Raw genomic sequence first — 20245 nt, forward strand, 5'->3', positions numbered from 1 at the left:
AGGCCCCCGGTCTCCCATCCCCCGCCACCCCAGCCCGGCCCCACTCACCCTTTCATTCTCCGCCCGCGGCCTGGCGTGGGCCGGCGAATCCCCGGCCTCACGTAAGCGCGCTCGCCGCCCGCCCTGCCTGCGCGGCCCAGCCCGCCGCCCTACGGGAGCCCGGGGATGTGGGCCGGGCCTGGGGCCGCCTCTGCTTACCTTTCAGCTGCTTTTTTTTTTTTTTTTTTTTTTGATTTTTTTTTTTTTTCTCCTTCCTCCACCCCCCCCCCCCCCTCGGCTAGGCTGACAGATCAGAGAGCGAAGGCAATGGACTAGGGAGCGCGGCTGGTACTGCTCCTTCCCTGGGCTTCAGCAAGAGTCTTTCCCTGTCTAACAAGAGGGGTGAGGATCATATTTTTTTATTTTGGAAACTAAAAAGTGCTCCCAGGGTCGGTGATCATTAAGGGGAAATCCCTGAATATACTCTCCAGCCAAGAAGGCAGGGCTGCTCGCCTGCACAGAAGAGGCAGCAGCCTCCTACAGCACCACTACAGGCACTGCGAGGACATAACACCACAGAGTAGTTCCTCTGCCCTCCGAAACGACAACTTTCCTACCATCTTGGAGGCAGAGGAGAGGTGCCAAGGGGAGAAGTGCATTGGCTCCGAATAAAGTACAAATTTCGACCTCTCGTCAACTCTGGAAAAGGTTCATACTTGAGGAAAAGCGGGGAAGAAACAGAAACGAGGTCGTGTGCTCCGTGGTGGGGAATGTTTCTGCACCTTCTGATGGAAAGAAAGCTTTACAAGATACAGGTTTTACCATATTATTATTTTCCATGTTAACTTTGTCCATGAGGGTGACAGTGGCAGCTTACTTTTATTTTTCAGACTAATAATGATTTTCCTCTGTAGCAGGTCCAAGTTCTGTATCTGGTGGCCAGTCTGTAAATTGGCACTTCAGAGACTTAGAGGTCATGTTATTGTCTTTATCTTAGTGCTTGTTTATGTTGTATGTATTCGTACTTACGTTTCCATGTGTTAGAGTTAAGATTTTGTGGTTTTGGTATCTGAGGCGCTGAGGCTCCTGCGAATCAATTGTAAAGAGATGGCTTTTGTCTTCTCTCAAAGCAATGTAAGTAAAACCTATTGACAGGCATAATACGGCTGTTTATTTTTCACGGTGCAAATAGAAGTACTGTGTGTTTAAACTCAGTACAGCAGAGCAAGCCTGTTAGTCTAGTGGCCCAAGAAGAAAGATGTAAACCTAGCAACAGACTAGAAGATGCCTTGGATTTTCTTCAAGTAAAATTGTTTATTAAGAATTGTATCTAGAGTTCCGTTTGTGTTATTTTCTTTTAGTCTACATAGATTACTTAATGTTCAGGTCTTTGGTGCATTGCATTTATTGCTGTTGGCTTCTTGGAACACAGATTTGAGGGGTGTGTTTCTTTTCCCTAGTGTTGAAATGTTAAGAACGTCCAGTGTAGTGTCAGCCTGTTGAGCGACTTTACACACTGCAAGGACGTCATGGATTTACCTTTTTAAAAATGATTGTTTATTTTATGTGCATTGATGTTTTGCCTGCATATATGTCTGTGAGGGTCTTGGGTTCCGTGGAACTGGAGTTACAGTTATAAGCTGTCATGTGGGCGCTGGGACTTGAAGTTGGGTTCTCTGGAAGAGCTCTTAACTACTGAGCCATTTGTCCAGCCCAGAACCGCCCCCCCCCTTTTTCTTTTCATTTTTAAATGAACAAACTTTAGCATGTAAGCAGAATGAAAGTGGGACAGCACTGGGCAGGGGAGACAGCCTGGTGTGCCCCAGACTGTGTGGACTGGTGGGAAGGCAGTGGGGAATTGCTGGCAGAGGCGTTGGCAGAGATAGGGAATAGCCAGGCTTCTGTATGCCACAGGGAAGGAGGGATTGCATTTAAAATTCATTGCAAAGCACTTTAGCAGTAATTGGTGTTTAAAATGCCTATTTCTGAGTTATAACTTTAAGATGAATTCAGATACTATTTGTCTGAGGAGCTTTATGATCTAAATTTGGATATAAAGCCCTCTGAGTTTTTTCCCCCTTCATTGCTGGGGAAAACTATAGACATTAAAATCGACTAGTTCCTCTCATTCTTGGAAACCTTACGCGTGAGTTTGTGTGTGATACTTACAGTTTTGTTGTTGGTTTGCTTTGGTTTGCTTTGGAGAAAGGATCTTGCTGTATAACACAAGCTGGCCCTGGACTCAGCTTGTAGTTCGGGCTAGCATGGAACATAGCCTTCTCCTGCCTCTCAAGGCCAGTATTAGCCACAGCACACCACCCAGCCCAGGATTTGTTCAGTCAGTGGTCACAACAAGAAGCAAGTGTCCAGTACAGATCACTGGTGGGCTGAGAAGCATGTCTCCCATGCTTTGCTGACAGCTTATTTCTCCTTATACATACCTTAACTTTATATAGCCGGTGTTCTCCGCTTTCAAGAGCAGAAGCTGCACTTGCATTAAAGTTAATTTTTAGGGGGTTGAGGGAATGAGACGGGGCTTCTTTGTGTAGCCCTGGCTGTCCCAGAACTTACTCTATAGACTGAAAGACCCCCGCAGAGGGGAGACCCTCAGTCAAGTCTCAGGATAACATGACCCGCCCCCCAAGAACTCACGAGATTACATGAGGTTTTTTTTAATTGACCAGTGCACTGGGGTCGAGACTCATTATCCCACGCAGGAGTAGAGGAGTTTGACCCGGAGTGACTGGGAGATGGGGGTTTTAAAGGAAACAAACCACAACCCAGGGAGGGGTAGGGGGAAGTACGTCATTGAAGAATACCAAAAATACCAGTGAAGAATCTCGAGGGGAATATCTGGTTTCTCAAGATTGTTTGTGATGTGTTATTTAACTTTTATGTTTTTATGGTCAGTCAGTTTCTGAAACAGAGTCACCTTGACCTTAAGGCCATAAATTCTTTATGGTCAGCCAGTTCCTGAAACAGTCACTGAACCTGCTATCCTACATTTTTGGCTCCACTCTACCTGCTAGGGGTCTTCTACTTTTACCTGTTAGGGGGTCAGGACTTATCCTGGTCTTTCATTCCCCAATTCTTCTAGTGCCTACTTCTAATCATAGAATTATCTTCATAATATTGATTTTCTTGACTTTATGAAGCGCTATACTGATGGCGCAACATCGAAATCTGCACAGCGCTCACTCTTTCTCTAACAAAAGCTACTAACTTATTAAGGATGCATGGTCCAAATGTAAGAAGCAAAAGCAAAATTAAAAGAGGCCCCACTAATGAGGAGATTAAAGTGATCAGCCATGGGGATCTGCTAAACCATCCCTCAAACCATCCTTGTTCTTCTCTGTCTCTTTTCCTTTTGTCTAGTCTTTCTCTCAGCTTACTCATAGAGTCTTTAATGATCTATGGAAAAGCAACATTCTTCTCTTAAAGGCAGCACATAGCCCTCCATCTTTAAGGAACAGCAAGTCTAATCCCTTTCTGTTTTGCAAGACCACCTTTGAGAGGGAGGTCAGTGACTCTTCAAGCTTAGATGTGGATTGTTCTAGGGCTCACAAATCTTTATTGCGGATCTCAATGAATGGAAATATTGAGGGGTCTGTATTAGTGCTGCTGTGCCCGTTCCCACACGTGTGGCCACTCCGAGTCCTAATATGACTGCCAACGTCAACGAAATGGGTTCCCTACCGAAATGTTTCGGGTACTTATCAAATTCATCTTCAAGAGTGCCGGCAGGGTGATAATAAACCCAAGGGACCAGCTGTATGAGTATACAATAGTCTTTGGTATCATCAAAGACAGAAGTGGATATACAAGGGGTTAATCCCAAACCACATGCCCACCATTTATCAAGCATGGGTACCAAGAATCTGCTAGTAGATGTCTGTGGGCTCTTAAGGGTCTCATTACAAAGATGCCTGTAAGCAGCTGGTGGGTGCCCTATGCAGGTCCCTTTTCCTGAGACCTCTGTAAGGGTTAACTTGTTCTTACTGTCCCAGACACAGGTGTCATGGTTGGTGGTGTTATTAAAGGTCCCAGACACCACAATGCCTTCATAATAAGGGGGGTCCTGAGGAGAGGCAAAGCCAACAGGATTCAGTAAACTTTCTAAACCTCCGCAACATCGAGCGGTGACCCAGTCTCGGCCATCTCAGGGGCAAATGTAAAATCCTAGTCTCCCCAAGTGGCACCTTGCCTCTGGATTCCCACACCCAAATTTGCCTCTGGGTGAAAATCTTTAAGGGACTTTTAGGGGCATATTCTGAGGATGTGTCAGGAATGTCCCAGGAGTTCAGCCCAGCTACTAACTGACAGAAGTCAGGAGTGAGCGTAGGCTACCATGTGTATGGTGGGGCCACTTTGGAGGTGGACCATATCACCTCCCCAGTCTGTGAGGAAACTTGCCAAGTCAGTTTTTGAGGGACATGGGGGTTTTTACCCACTACCAGTGAGAAACCTGTGGTGCAGACGCAACTTCAGAGGATCAGCAGTCTTTCCCCATTTCCATTCATCTTGGGATGGCTCCGGGATGCTCTTTTGACGTGGGATGCATGGATCCAAGCTGAAATGCCTTCAACTGTAACCACTGTAAGAGTTGTCAAAAGCACCAGATACGGCCCCTTCCAGCGAGGTTCTAGGTTTCCCACTCAATAAAGTTGGACCAGGACAGCGTCTCCGACCTGGAACTGGTGGGGTACTTCCGAACTCCCAGTTTCGTAGGCCTCCTTCAGCTGTTTCCAGGTGACATGTCTCACTACCTCTAGGGTTTTTAGGTCAAACGGGTTTAGAAAGAACAGCATCAGGATCATTCACTTCTCCAGACTCAGTGAGCGGTGGGCCCCCCTGACACACAGAATTTCGTGAGGGGTGAGTTTAAATCGTCCAGTGGTGTTCCAAACTCGGAACAGGGCAAAGGGAAGGAGAGCTGTCCAGTCATTCCTGCCAGTCTCTACGGCCAATTTTGGTCCCTTTTAGGGTTCTGTTTATCCTTTTTACCTGACTTGAGCTCTGGGGTCGTAAGCACAATGTAATTTCCAATTGGTCCCCAATAAACAAGCTAATATCTGACTTACTTGGGCAACACAAGCTGGCCCATTGTCTGATCCAATTACCTTATGGGTGCCAAACCTATGGAAGATCTCTTCTGGAATCTTCTTAGCTATGACTGCTGCTGCCGTTTCTCTCTTTGTGGGGAAGCTCTCACCCGCCCAGAAAAGGTATCTATAAAGACTAATAGATACTTATATCCATATCTTCCTGGCTCAGTTTCTATAAAATCCACTTCTCAGTAACCCTCAGGTCTATTTTCTCTCCTCCCGGCCTTCTACATACATTTGCTTTCTTGGCATGGCACACAGTTATCTTCTCAAATCTGGCACAAAAGAATTTGATCTCAAGACAGTCTTTACAAGTTTGTCTACCTCTAGATGAGTCCATTGATGCATTTTCTTCAAGTCCAGTACTGTACACCAGGTTCTCTCAGATCTTGAACTGTCCAGCAGTCATTGGTTCCATGTTTCTGCACCAGTAGGAGAGGTGTGTTTCAGGCTGATCGACACTTACGCAGAACCCCCAGTTGGAGTAACTGAATGATGAGTGTCTTGATCTCGTCTCGCGCCTCCTTTGACATAGGGTACTGAGGCCCCACTAGCCTGAACTTTCAGCTCCATATGGGCGGGGGCTGGTTCTTAGCCTCCCTCATTCCTGCAGTCTCCGCCCAGGCCTGTGGATATGCCTGCAGCCACCAGTCCTTCTGATCTGAGGCAGGCTGTTTAGAGTTGGTACTCGCCCTCCAACCCGATGGTTGGAACCTGCACAGGCTCTCTTTCTGGCTCTCTAACCTGTGGTCCATCAGAGTGGAAGTGAATCTGTGCCCCATCTTAGTCAGGAGGTCTCTCCCCAACAGGGGGCAGGGACAGTCTGGGGTTACTATGAGTAAGTAGGATACCCGGCCCACTCTGAGATCCACAGATCTTCAGGTAGTCCATAAATATTCTCTGGTGCTGGTAGCCCCTTGAACCGGAGACTTTTATGGTCAAAACTTTGTGGCCAGAGGTCCGGGGGTCCTGTTGCTGGGGTCCACTTTTCTTCTTGTTGGGGCAATTCTTGTCCCAGTGGCCTTTTTCTTTACAGTAAGCACATTGATCTTTGTTGAGAGGCTCCTCCTAGTGCCAGACTTATTTCCTAACTCCCTGGCCCTTCACTACTGTGACCAAGATCCTACAAATTCCTTTCTTGTCTACTACCCTCCGGTCCTCTCTTTCCTCTGCCTTCTGCTTCTCTCTTTCTCACTTCTCTTCCTCAGTCTCCTCCTCATGAAACACTTTCTCTGATTCCTTCACCAAATACTGCAAGGTATAGTTTTGCAACCCCTCTAGCCATTGTAACTTTTTCTTAATATCTGAGGCTGACTGCCCTATAAAGTGAATAGCCACCACTGCCTGCTGACCCTCAGAGGTTGGGTCAAAGGGAGTATAACGCCTGTAAGCCTCCATTAAATGTTCAAGAAACACAGATGGTGGTTCAACAGGTCCCTGAAGAACCTCTCTTACCTTAGCCAAATTAGTGGGGTGCCTAGTGGCCCCTCTGAGACCTACCACGAGAGCCCGGTGATAGACTGTCAGCTGCTCCTTACCTGCTGCCATATTGAAGTCCCAATCAGTTCAGTTAAGGGGGAACCCGGCATCTATTTCATTTGGAAGGTTGGTTGGTGCCCCATTTGCTCTGATACATTTTTTCGGGCCTCCTATAGGATCCTCTCTTTTCTTTCGGTAGTGAAGAGGACCTGCAAAGGCTCCTTACAATCATCCCAGGTGGGTTGGTGGAAAAACATCAAAGACTCAGGCTGGCGGGGTTTTCTGAAAAGGAAGGGTGATTAGTTTTCCAATTATTAAGGTCTGCAGAGAAAAATGGTCAATACTGAAGGGTCTGAAGAGCTGAAGGTAGGGTGGGTCTACCGGGGGTCGGGGGGAATGGCACATAGTGGCAGTGCCACAGTCAGGTCAGCCCCCCCCCCCCGACTCTGCGCTCTTTGTCTTCTGGTCCCAGTGTCTGGTCCGCCCCCAGCGTGGTGGAGGGCTTGACCATTCCAGAGGCTTCTCAATCTCAGAATAGCTTTTAGGAGGAGCCAAAGGCTGGTTCTCAGGCAAACTCTCTTCGGAGCTTCAGGTTTCGGTTTGTGCTCCTACTCAGAGAGCCAGGGCTCGGAGCCTGGCTTCCGTTTGTGCACCCAGGGCTGGACCCAAGGTGGGGATTCTGAACTAATTCTTGTCAGACAGTAATGTAAGTCAAATGTGTTCTCTGGAAGCCAAATGTCAACCACTCTGAGGAGCAAAAAAGTCTGCCATAGTCCTTTTTTAATCTTAACTGACAAATTGTGTGCTCTATTGCTAACTTCAGTCCAATGATCTAAAAAGTCAAACTCAGAGGAGTTGTCAGTCTGTCTCACTGTCAGTCACAAGAAACACAAAACAGAAACCTAAGACACACAGACAAAGACTAACAGATGCCTGTCTCCACCTAGACAGACAAAACCACTCCAGAAATACAGATGGCTGGGAGGGCATACAGCTTCTCCAATCCAGGAGAACTACTGTACCCTCACTGGCACCCAGACAGGAATCATCCAGGCATCCCTGGGGTTCCTTAAGACCTCTTGGGACGTCTCCCAAGGCAATGCAGTTGGTGAGCCTCTGGCACATCTACCAATACTCACACTCCCCGCCTCTACCCGAGACGTGAGCCTCCGTCTCTACCTGAGAGACGCAAGCGACTGCGAAACCAGAACCAGAACTCACAAGCAACTGCAGAATCAAAAGTACAGAACCAGAATTTAGCCAGCACAGAATTACAAAGACACAGACAATTACAAAGACATAGACAATATCTCACCTCCAAGTGGGTCTTTGGAGACAAGGGTGGCCGTAAATCCCAGACGAGCCCCCAAATAAAAGACACCCCCCCCCGCAGAGGGGAGACCTTCAGTCAAGTCTCAGGATAACACAACCCCCCCAAGAACTCATAAGAGACCATCCTTGCTGCAATTACATGAGGTTTTTTAATTGACCAGTGCACTGGGGTCGAGACTCATATCCCACGCAGGAGTAGAGGAGTCTGACCCGGAGTGGCTAGGAGATGGGGGTTTTAAAGGAAACAAACCACAACCCAGGGAGGGGTGGGGAGTACGTCATTGAAGAATACCAAAAATACCAGTGAAGAATTGTAAGGGAAATACCTGGATTCTCAAGATTGTTTATGATGTGTTATTTAACTTTTATGTTTTTATGGTCAGCCAGTTCCTGAAACAGAATCACTGAACCTGCTGTCCTACATTTTTGGCTCTACTCTACCTGCTAGGGGTCTTTACCTGTTAGGGGGTCAGGATTTATCCTGGTCTTTCATAGACCAGACTGGCCTCAAACTGAGAGCCGCCCAACCACCAACCTTGCCACTGACCAGCTAGACTCTTTATGTGTTATTTTATTCTTTCTTCTGGTTTGGTTTGGCTTGAGACAGTCCTACTATGTAAACCTGGCCAGTCTGGGGCTCACAGTGTAGACCAGGATGGCCTTGAATTCACAAAGATCACCTCCTGGGTGCTAGAATTAAAGGTATATACCACTATATCCCCCCTACCCCTTTTTTTGAGGAAGAGTTTCTCTGGAGTTCATGTTGGCCTTGAAATCCCTGTGTGGCCCAAAGTAGTCTTGAATTCATAATCCTTCTGCCATAGCCTGTGAAGTGTTACAATTATATTCATGTGACATCTTGTTAGATCTACCTTTTGTACTAGTGGTTTTACCATTGTAAAAACAGTACTCCATTGTGAATATCATAGTGAAGTTATTAAGAAAACCACTATTAAACAGTGATATATATATATACACATATATATACACACACATATATATGTGTATATATATATATGTATATATATATATGTGTGTATATATATATACATACATATATATGGAAATGTAACAATACACATTATTTTCCATGCTTACTAAATTAATTTTTTAAAAATCTTATTTAGACATTGTAAATTTAAAGTAAAAGATTTATATGTGATTAATGTATTAGAATTTATCTGTAAGTAAAAAAAAAAAAAACTTGGCAAATAGTTGCTGACAAAATCACCAATATTTTTTTCTTTAAAGAAAGAAACCACTGACAATAGAAATTGTTATTTGGGTTTACTAAGATTTTTGGTTTGCCAACATCCTTAATGTGAAATGTTAGCCCTCACTCTAAGCTACTTTCCCCCTTTTGAGGCATTGAATGAAGATTTCATTGGGTTTTACAGTGGCTTTCTGATTTTGGTAGTCTATACAAGAAGGGAATTTGGAAGTTCTTGTATATTGTTGAGTGTCTGCTCATGTCCTGCCTGAATACCATGATTGTTTATGAAAAGTATCTTTAATAAAGCTGGTTACAGTTTAAAAAAAAAGATTTTTGGTTTGCAGGAGCTTGTTTTGGGGTTGTTTGTGTTGTTTTCTTTCTTGAGATGGGAGTCTCAAGTACCCTAGGTTAGCCTCAGTTTATATTTAGCTGATTCTGTCTTTGAAGTGCTAGGATCACAGATGTATACCACCATTGCTCTCTCTTCTTTCTTCTGGACACACGGGTTGACCAGATGTCTGGTCTAAACCCCCACCCCCTCACCTTCCCAATATGAGGTACCATATCCAAAATATTCGAACACTCCTAAAAGCAGGCTGTATACAAAACTGACCATGGTAGCTAATGCCTGTGTTCTCAGTAGGAGGAGGTTGAGGCAGGAGGATGGACACTTCAGAGACCTGGTTGAATAGATGGATGGGTATCATCCAAGCACAGAGTTGCAGTTACTGTAGAGGCTGGGCAGCATATGTGCCCCGTGTTGGCTACTGTGGTGCACCACACAGACCTGGAGTCTGCACCAAGTTCGGGGACTATGTGACAATCCCCCCACCATGACTGCAGTTGAGGTGCTTTGCCTATCAGTGTCCACTGCACCCCAGCCTAGGCAGCTGACCCCCAAACCCCTGAGGTGAATAAGTGGCAGGTAGGTGTGTGCCTCAATTCTATATTGACATGACCATAGACTCTTTTGCTCTAAGCTTTTCTGTTTTAGAAATGGCCACTGATAGTATTTCTACCTAAAACAAAGATTTGGGTTTTATTGTGGTTACTGGGTCTTGCAAGAAACTGTTTCTGAGATAAGCACTGAGTAGAGTAGATAGGTGATAGCTTTAGATTATTTCTGTAAACACACACACACACACACATACAAGTTTAAGATAGGCATGGTAGCACACATCTTTAATCCCAGCAACCAAGTAGGCAGAGGCAGACAGATCTCTTCAAGTTCAAGGCCAGCCTGGTCTATATACAGGTAGGTAGGTAGGTAGGTAGGTAGGTAGGTAGGTAGGTAGGTAGGTAGGTAGATAGATAGATAGATAGATAGATAGATAGATAGATAGATAGATAGATAGATCTCCAATTCAAATGCATTCAGAATACAGATAATCTATATTCTAACACGTATCCACGACCACTCAGACCTGAGAACTGTTGCCTGATCTTATGCTAAACAAGAGAAGAATCTGAGATCCTGACAGGGCTGGTTTATTTTTCTTTCTCTTCCTCCTCAAAGCCCATTAGGTATCCTTTTAGGTGGTCAGCAGCTATACTGAGAACAGGTTCTTTTCAAGTGACAGACAGAGAATGTGACAGTGTCACATTGCAGGGACATTAATTCTCCCAAAATTAAGAAAATAACTTTTCACCAGAAGTCATATCTTAACTAATCATTAGGTTCTATTATTATTATTATTATTATTATTATTATTATTATTATTATTATTATTAAAGCTTCAAAGCAAGATTAAAGATTGAATTTAGGTAGAATTAGCAATGAAAGTCAATGGTTTCTGTAATTTATAACAAGAAAAAAAAAAAGTATCCCCAAAGTGATGGTTAGTTAAATATTGTAGCAAGGAGAGAACTCCATTGAGACCTGAGGATAATAAGCAAGGGTTAGCAGAAAGGTGACACTTCATTTCGGTGACATTTCTAGCTAAACAAGCTTTTGTAGACCCGCTGGGAATGTAACCACTATTTCCTTGGGAAAATAAATTCCAGGTTCCAGACAAGTAATTTGGAGATGTTGTGGAACACAGCCACTAATAAGTTTAGACGTGTGTGCTCCAGAGTCCCCATCATGCCATTCTGATAGACGGCCAGAGTTCAGTCGTAAGGGGAAATGGGGTAAACCCACTCCTGTGGATAAAATGAAGATTAACTATGATCACAGGAGAAGACTGTCAGAGACAGAAACAATTGTAGTACAGAAGAAAGGAAAGCTCAGTGACTCAGCCCATTCACCTTTATTTTGTATGCAATGCAGCTCCTAGGTGTCACATGATATTAAAGATATTTGTGTTTTGTTTTATTCTGTTTTGTTTTGCTCTAGTGAGAGAGACAAGGCCTCAGACTAGCCTGGAATAACTCCGTAAACCAGACTGGCCTGGAAATTGGCTATCCTTCAGTCCCAGACTCCCAAGTATTATGATTACAGACATTCATTAGCCATTATGTCTGGCTTTTTTTTTTTTTAAAAGACTTAAACCCAGAAGGAGGAACAATGCAGTGGCTCAGCAGAGAAAGACACTTGCTATACAACCCTGGCAACTTGGGTTCAATCCCTGGCCCCCACATAAAGGTGGTGGGAGAGATCTGACTCCACAAAGCTCTTCTCTGACCTTCACATGTGTACCTTGGCACTCATGCCTCCTACACTGCCACACAATAACAAATAATTCTCCTCCAATCAGAATAAGAAAGAAATGAGACAAGAGCAGGTAAGATTCCCCTGAGCTTTACTCAGCCTTCTGTTTGCCTGGTATGCTACTGCCCCTTGTTGTCCTCTCTGCCATAAGGTGACAGGGCAGAGTGTTCCCCAGCATACACAAGGCCTAGAGTTTGATCCCCAGCACCAGTGTACAAAAAAGGCACTAACCTAGTGTTTGGGTGTGCCTCTGGACTGGGTCAAAAAAAAGTGAACAGAAACACTGTTGTTCTGTTGGTAGGTAGGTAGATAGATAGATAGATAGATAGATAGATAGATAGATAGATAGATAGATAGATAGATAGATAAGAGAGATATATAGGTAGATGATAGATACATAAGTAGGCAGACAAAAGGTAGATAGGTAAGTAGATAATAGATAGACAGATAGACACATGATAGATGGATGGATAGATAGACAGACAGATAGATGGTCTCCATTCTTGACTTAGATTTAAATCCAAGGAATTGAGGAGTCTGAGGAAAAAATGTAAGATTACTGGCTTAAATTAACTGGCATCATACTCCCGGTGCATGATGAGCACACACACACACACACACACACACACACACAGTTGTTGGCAGCACTAAATACAACCATGGGAATATGTTGACTAATCAGGATGTGTCCCTACCTAGAATATCTCGTCAGAATGTAGTGTCTATGAAATTCAGGTCACCCTGCTTCATAGACAGGAAGGAGCCAACAAGATGCATGGAATCATTGAAATCACACACACACACACACACACACACACACACACACACAAACAGCAATGCAAGGGCTACTTGTGGAAAATCAAATTAAATTGGTGTTGTCGTTTGACTGTGAAATGCCACACTCTGTCATATATACTGGGGGGTTTTGCCCATTGATGACCTTGTAGGAACTGATTAGATGAGGAGGGCTCTGGCTTTGTAGATGGATTGATCCACTGATAATTCATAATCTGATGGCATTACTGAGTGCTGGCTGGAAGAAGTGGGCCACTGACGGTGTGCCTTTAAGGAATGTTTCTTGTCCCCTGCTGTGTTCCTAGCTTCCTACTTCTTGGTTGCCTACATGTAAGCAATTTTCTCCTGTATGCCCATCTACCATGACGTTCTGCCCTCTATGGCCTAGAAACCTCTGAAACAGTGAGCCAAAATAAAACTGCCCACCCTTCCCATTGTTTCTTTCTGGTATTTGGCACTTCAAAGGAAGTCTAAACACACCTGGGCTGATACTAAAGTCCATGAAAGACGATTCTAAACATTGTTACCTGTGAGTCAAAAATAATGCTAGGATCTAAAGAGAAATGTGAAAGAAAGAAGGAAGTGTGGGAGAGAGGGAAGCAGAAACAAACGGGGTCAGGGGTGTTGTTTTGTTTATGTTGTTTTTGCTTTATTTTGAGACCAGCTCATATAGCCCATGATGGCCAGAACCCACTTTTTAGTCAAGGATAGCCTTGAACTTTGATCCTTTTGCTTTCGTGTATAGAATCCTGGCATTGCAGGCATGCATGCACCAACATATTTATGCAGAACCAATGATAGGACCCAGGGCTTCGAACCTGCTAGATGAGAACTTTGTTCCCAACTGAGCTATCTTCCCAGCCCCAAAGAAGCACTTTTCACACAGCAAGCCCCAGTCATACATAGCTTATTTTAAAAGTTGGCACAAGTGGAATTTGATTTAAAGGGTGACTTTTTCTTTTTTTCCCCGAGTTTTGCTATCACTATAGATGACGCTATACCATAACAAACATTTTGTAAGAAGTTTCCTTTATACAAGTTTCCTTTAAATCATTGGCGGGCTGAGGGTGGCAGATGACCACACATGATAGAGACCCAACCTTTCAACTAGGAAAAGAAAGGTAAACCTTCCCGTAGTCATAAACTCTTTCCACAGAAGTTGTGTGTCTATTCCAAATGTATTAGGAGCAGTTATGTAATTTACTACCAACAGAATTTATCCTTCAAATGTTGCAACAATGGGTTACCTCCATTTGTGGTAGAATACACAGGTGCTTCCTGTTGCCCTGTCCAGGATGATGTTAACATAAACCTCAAAGAAGGCCGTTGGGCCAGCCTGGAGCCACATGGTAGCCACTGTGTCTATATCAAGAAGGCAGGGAGAGGACTGGAGAGATGGCTCAGCCATTAAAGGCTAGGCTCACAACCAAAAGTATAAGAGAAGGTAGGAAGATCTGTTTCTTAAAATATGTTTGTTTCTGGTTTTGAGAAAAGATCATCACACACTATCTGGGTAGCCTGATACTCACTGTATAGCCCACACAGGATGCAAAATCACAGTGACCCTCCCAATTTAATGTGACTAACACTGGAATTTAGAGGCAAGTACCACTGTGCCCAAGAGCAGGACTGGAGGGGTGGCCCAGCAGGTAAGAGCACACAAAAGGACCTGGGTTCAATTCCAACTGCTCACACAGTGTCTAACAATCATCTGTAACTCCGTTTTCAAGTGATTCAATACTTCTGGGCTCTGTGTGTACCGGGCAAGTATATGGTACACAGACATACTTGTATGAAAAACAACCATACTCATAAAATATAAATAAATAAAATTTAAGAGCAATAAATCTGAGTGCTCTATACAGCAGTAGTTACTAGTGTTCAGACAAGTAAGTGTGCCTGCCGCTGAGATAAACTAAGAAAACAATTCATGGCAGCCATGGCAGTGAACACACATATACCAGTATGAAAGAGGCTGAGGCAGGCTAATACTGTGACTTTAGAAGTTCAAGACCAGCTCGACCAACATAGTGTAACTCTGTCAAAGTAAGTAGGATTCTGTAAACCCCACCCCACAGTCTGTAAACCCCACAATAGCCAGGTATGCTCTGCCCCAGTTACCTGACACTATAAAAGGGGCTACTTGCCCCCTCCTCTCTCTATTGCTTTCTTGGCTTTCTTGGCCTCTTACTCTCCCCAGCTTGCCCCCTCCTCTCCCCATTCCCTTCCCCCCTCTCTCTCCACGTGCTCATGGCCTCTGCTTCTCTACTCCTCTCCTCTCTCTCTCTCTGCCCCTACCACCCCCTTAACTCTCCTCCCCATGCCCTGAATAAACTCTATTCTGTACTATACCAGTCATGTGACTGGTCTCTCAGGGGGAAGGGATTCCCAACATGGGTCCCCCCAAGAGGTATCCCCCTTACTCCCATGCTTCACCACACCTCCACGGAACATATCTCCTCTACTCTCTTCATCTTTTTCCTAGCATTGGTGACAAAACCCGGGACATCATCTTTTTTCTAACATTCTATAAAAACAACACTGAGGCTGCAGTGCTCTTGGTAGTGTGTTTAGCTGGCATGCATAAAGCCCTGGTTCAATCCCCAGCTTCGAGCAGTCTGCACCTATAATCCCAGCAGCTCACAGCAAGGAAGACCCAAAGTTCAAGGTCATCGTCAGATACACACAGGGACTGTGTTCCAAACCATGTGGGGTTGGGAGTTGGAGAAGGTTCATAGAATGAATGGCAAGATACCAATTCTAAGAAACGCCGTGTAACTGTTCTCTCAGGCCAGTCTTTTTATTGCTATTGTTAGGAGGAAGTTTCCAGATCAAAAACGTACATATGTGTGTATGTAGAGTACATATGTATTCCAACATGGAATCTTGGTTTTTCGCTGGAGTAGTATGCTACTATTCTTGTTTGCTTCCAGAACTATCTTGGCTGAGATGAGAAAAAAAATATTTTTTTAAGATATATTTATTTTGTGTGTCCCAGTAGCCAGAAGGTGGTGAGGCTGGAGTTAGGGTAGTTGTAAGCCAACGTGTGGGTGCTGAGAAAGAAACCGGGTTCTCTACAAGAGCAATAAGAAAGAGTGAAAGATTCTTTTAAGCAGTGAGAAGCAGCTCTGTGTGTTTATAGTTCTCTTTGCCCAAACAATATTCTAATACTGTTGGTCACAGTGACAGATGTGTGTCTGTCTGTAGTCCCAAATTCTCTAGAGACTGAAGCACCAAATCACTATAGCTCAAGAGTTTGAAGTGTGAGCAATAGAGCAAGGTCCAGAAGGTAGAGAGAGGGAGAGGGAAGGAGAGGGAGGGAGAGGAAGAGAGAGAAAGCCAAACTTAGCATGTAAACATTCTGGACATGTGTGGGGTTTTCTCATTTCAACCAATTGTCCCAACTTCCTGGGTAGAACAGAGTACCCTACAGCTCAATCATAAGTGACACTGTGACACAGGTTTAGTGGCACAGTCCCACAAGACAATTATGCTAGTTCCAAGGATCAGGTCCTTAGGCTGCCCCACTTCCATCCCACATGGCCAAAGTCAGGTTGTCCTTCAACCTCTAGTTTGATGATTTTCTAGAACAGCTTGTACAAACAGCAACACTCCTGGTTTATTACAGAGTCTAACCCTGGAACAGCCAAATGGAAGAGCAAGGTGGCCAGGACACTGTGGCGGAGCTCTCTGGACATATCACTCTCTCAACTCCAATGTGTGTTCTCCATCCTGGATGCTTCCATACCCTGGCATGTGGAATACCGATGGTCAGGCACATAGACATGCTTAATTATTAACTCCATCTCCTGCCATTCTCCCGTCCCTGAGGCCATGGGGTAAGCAAAGTTTTCAGGCCTCTGATCACCGTTTGGTGTTTCTGGTCTCCACTTATTCCTAAGCTTTTTGGGGGCAGGTCAAGAGTCACTCATTAGAAAGATCATCTTTTGATGCAGGAATTCCAAGGGCTTTCAGAAGCTCTTGGACCAGGGACAGTAGCCAAATATCAGCACAGGAGGCACACACATCTGTCATCTGGAAGTTATGAAGGGCTTAGAGTCTTTGTGTCAGGAAACAAGGACAAAGAGCACGTGTATGGTTCTTATACAGTACATACACACTGCAAGAAGCAGTCGTCTACGGCTGGGGCTAGAGAGATGGCTCAGTGGTTACGAGTCAAGGTTCAGTTCCCAGCACCATGCGGAGGCTCAGTCTGTAACCCTAGTTCCAGAGGCTCAGAGGTCTTCTGATCTCTGAGAATGGAAGGGCCTGGGGGGAAGAGGGGGACACAGGAAACACAATGGTGATACTCTAACACATAATAAAATAGTAAAGCTTTAAAAAAAACTTTACAAATGGATTCACTGCCCTGGTTTTCACTTTTGGATTATGCTCATTAACATGTTCTTAATCTATAACTGTATCATAGCAGTTAACACTGTTGAACTAGGCCGTCTCTGCCCCCCAGATGCTGAGGTGCACCCTAACATGCCCAGCATAAGCTGTCTTTTATAGCACACCAACTCTTTCAAAATCAAACTACCCTGCTGGACAGAGCAGCTGTGTCTCCACAATCCCGGCGTTTCGCAGGTGGAGGCAGGAGAATGAATTTATGCTGATCCTCAGCAACATACGAAGTTTGAAGCCAGCATGAGCAACAAGAATCAAAACAAAACAAACGAACAAAATAAGAAAAAATTAATCTGTGGGAAATGAAAATAGGACATTAACATGCACACATTAATCAATAGGACGTTTCAGGTAGGATTTTATGTTTCTGTGTGTGTGTTTACATGGGCCATGGCATGGATGTGTCGGTCAGAGGGCAACTTTAAGGAGTCATTTTCTTTCCAGCACATGGGGATCCTGAGCCCGCTCGCCAGCTGTCAGCTAAGAGTGTTTCAGCACTCTGTGAACACTTTTAAGAAGGAGATTCCTTTACTGGGCCCGACTGGCACACCCCTTTAGTCACAGCACAGGGACAGAGGCAGGCGGGTCTCTGTGAGTTTGAGGCTAGCCTAGTGTCCAGGCCAGCCAGGGCTACACACAACAACAACAGACGCTCTCTTTTTAATTACAGACAATGAGGATGTGCAGGAGAGTGCAGGTGCCCTCAAGGGTCAGAATCCCCTGGCCCTGGAGTCACCGGTGAATGGGAGCTGCCCCATGTGGGTACGGGGACCAAACGAGTCCTGTGCCAGTGCAGTGGGTGCTCCTAACCACTGAGCCATCTCTCCAGCCCCTATAAATACCTTTCATCTTAACAACTGCAAGGACCAGCAAGATGGCTCACAGGAAAGGACACCTGCTACCAAGCAGCAGCAGATCCTCGTCTCTCTCTGACTCCGATCTACATGTCTTGCTCTAAGGACGCTGGTTCTGATAGGCCTACCTGGACAATCCAGGGTCAACTCCCCATCTTAAGACATTTAAATTTAATGTAGTAACACGTACAAAATGTCTTTTGCTATGCAAACCTGTTCACAGGTCCAAGCATGACACCCTTGAGAGCCACTTTTCTACTTCCCACGTGGACATACTTGGGCTAATGAGATAATTGATCAATCCAGCACAAAGCCGCTTCGTTCTGTTTTAAGATGGAGTCCCTGCTGTGCAGGCCAAGTTTGCAATGTGTCGCCGTGCCCGGTTTAGAAAATGATATTCTTGGTGTTGTAGATTAAACTAGGGATTCCTACATGCTAAGAAAGTGCTTTACACTGAGACTACTCCATGCTCTTTTGCTTGTTTTTTTTTTAAGATTTATTTATTACATATAAGTACACTGTAGCTGTCTTCAGACATATCAGAAGAGGGCATCAGATCCCATTACAGATGGTTGTGAGCCACCATGTGGTTGCTGGAAATTGAACTCAAGACCTCTGGAAGAGCAGTCAGTGCTCTTAACCACTGAGCCATCTCTCCAGCCCCTTGTTTTTCTTTAAATAGGGTCTCTAGCCCCTTTAGGGATGACCTTGACTTTCTGGTCATCTGTCTCCACCTCCCCAGTGCTAGGATCCTAAGCATGTGTTGGCATGCCCTGTGTGTGTGGTACTGGGTTCAGGACTCTGGGCTTCATACACATAAGGCAAATGCTCTGCCAAGCACCTCTACCTTGATCATTGCGTTTTGTTTGGAGACATGTTCTCACTCTAGTCCAGGCTACACTAGAACTCACGATGGCCTCAGATTCACAGTAATCCTCCTGCCTCAGCTAGCCAAGTACTGAGCTTACATACATTAGCCATAACCATGCCTGATGCTTTTGAAAGAACTGTATTTGTGCATTTGTCTAAATCCTTAATAAAAGTAAATGTCATTAATTCGCCCTGGCAGGACACTGGTTTCTATTCTGTCCTCTAGCGACAGTGAAAACTGTCAACCCATCTGCCTGTCCCTCTCTTTCATGTTTGTGGCAGCAGCACAGATTTTTGCCCAGCTGTCAAAGCAATGATTCTAATCCACCCTACTGTGCTACTCTGCTGTAGAGAGTGGTTTATAAGCCCCCACACACATCCCTGGCTGGGAATTACATCTTTAGAGCCACATAGGAAAAGTTAAGTAATCTAAGTCAGGCGTAGTTCTGCATGCAGGTGGCTGCAGGGACCCGGGAAGCTAGCACAAGAGGTTCACGTAAGCCGAAGATTTCGAAGTCAGACTAGGCAACTAGATCCTATCTCAAAAGAAAAAACATGTAAAAATAAATAAATGTTCTCATCATACTCTTGGATATGATGCGTTTTTTAATTTTTTTACCCACTTACTCATTAAGTAAATGTTTATTGAATATCTGACTTTGGAAAGCACTGTCATAAATTTTGGTGACAGACAATAAGATGTAATAAATCATAACTTAAAATTTAGAAAAGCTGCTTCCAGTAGCTTAATCTCAGGACCGTCTGAGTCGCTAATGTACCTTCCTATGAGCAGTTCTGAACGTGAAGTTCCCCCTCGTCAACTGACTAGAAATAAGGTCCACGGTGGAAAGCTCTGTGTGCAAACAGGTGTGGTGACGGACAGTGGGAGACAAGAGGACCAGGAGGACACAAGGCCAGTGCGGAGCACAGGAGACCCTGTCCCAAAACCAATAAAGTGGCTAATGAGATGTATCGGTAGGTAACGGGGCTTGCTGTGCAGGCCTGGATACCCGAAGCCAACAGGTGGAAGTTGACAAATGTAGGAGAGAAAAATAAAATCGATCGGTCTTTTTAAAAAGAGTTCAAAGATAGCCTGGACTACGTAGTGAGAACGCCCCACGCCCCTGCACACACAAAAGGAAGTCATTTAATGCTATTTCAGTACTGAACTTTACACTGGTTACATTAGAAACCACTCTGGAACTAGAGAGATGGCTCAGCCCTTGCTGTTGTTGCAGAGGACCCAGTTCAGTCCCCATTACCCACATGGCAGCTCACAGCTGTCCCACAACTCCAGTTGTAGGAACCAGTACCATTTTCTGAACTCAGAGGGCATTAGGTATGTACACACACACATGCAGACGAAACATATAATAGAAACGTTTTTATAGCCACAGGACTCTCGGGGTCCACTTTCAGTCTTTGAAACTCGTTTTAGACTTTATGTTGTATAGGTATTTTGCCTGCACGTGTGTATGTGCACCATGTATTTGGTATCCTTGGAGGCTCAGAAGAAGGTGTTAGGTCTTCCAGAACCGGCGTTACAGACACTGTGAGC

General features: G+C 44.7%; 1 protein-coding gene across 1 annotated transcript in view; it reads right to left on the reverse strand.

Annotated features, from left to right (window-relative positions):
* INO80D (INO80 complex subunit D) overlaps window positions 1-183 on the reverse strand; it is a gene marked incomplete at its 3' end in the record, with an annotated part of 97640 nt that extends 97457 nt beyond the window's left edge. Inside the window, 1 exon segment of the mRNA XM_080932896.1 lies at window positions 49-183.
* Between the last annotated feature and the right edge of the window lie 20062 nt (window positions 184-20245).

Source organism: Micromys minutus, assembly GCF_963924665.1.
Source record: "Micromys minutus genome assembly, chromosome: 19".
Lineage (NCBI taxonomy): Eukaryota > Metazoa > Chordata > Mammalia > Rodentia > Muridae > Micromys > Micromys minutus.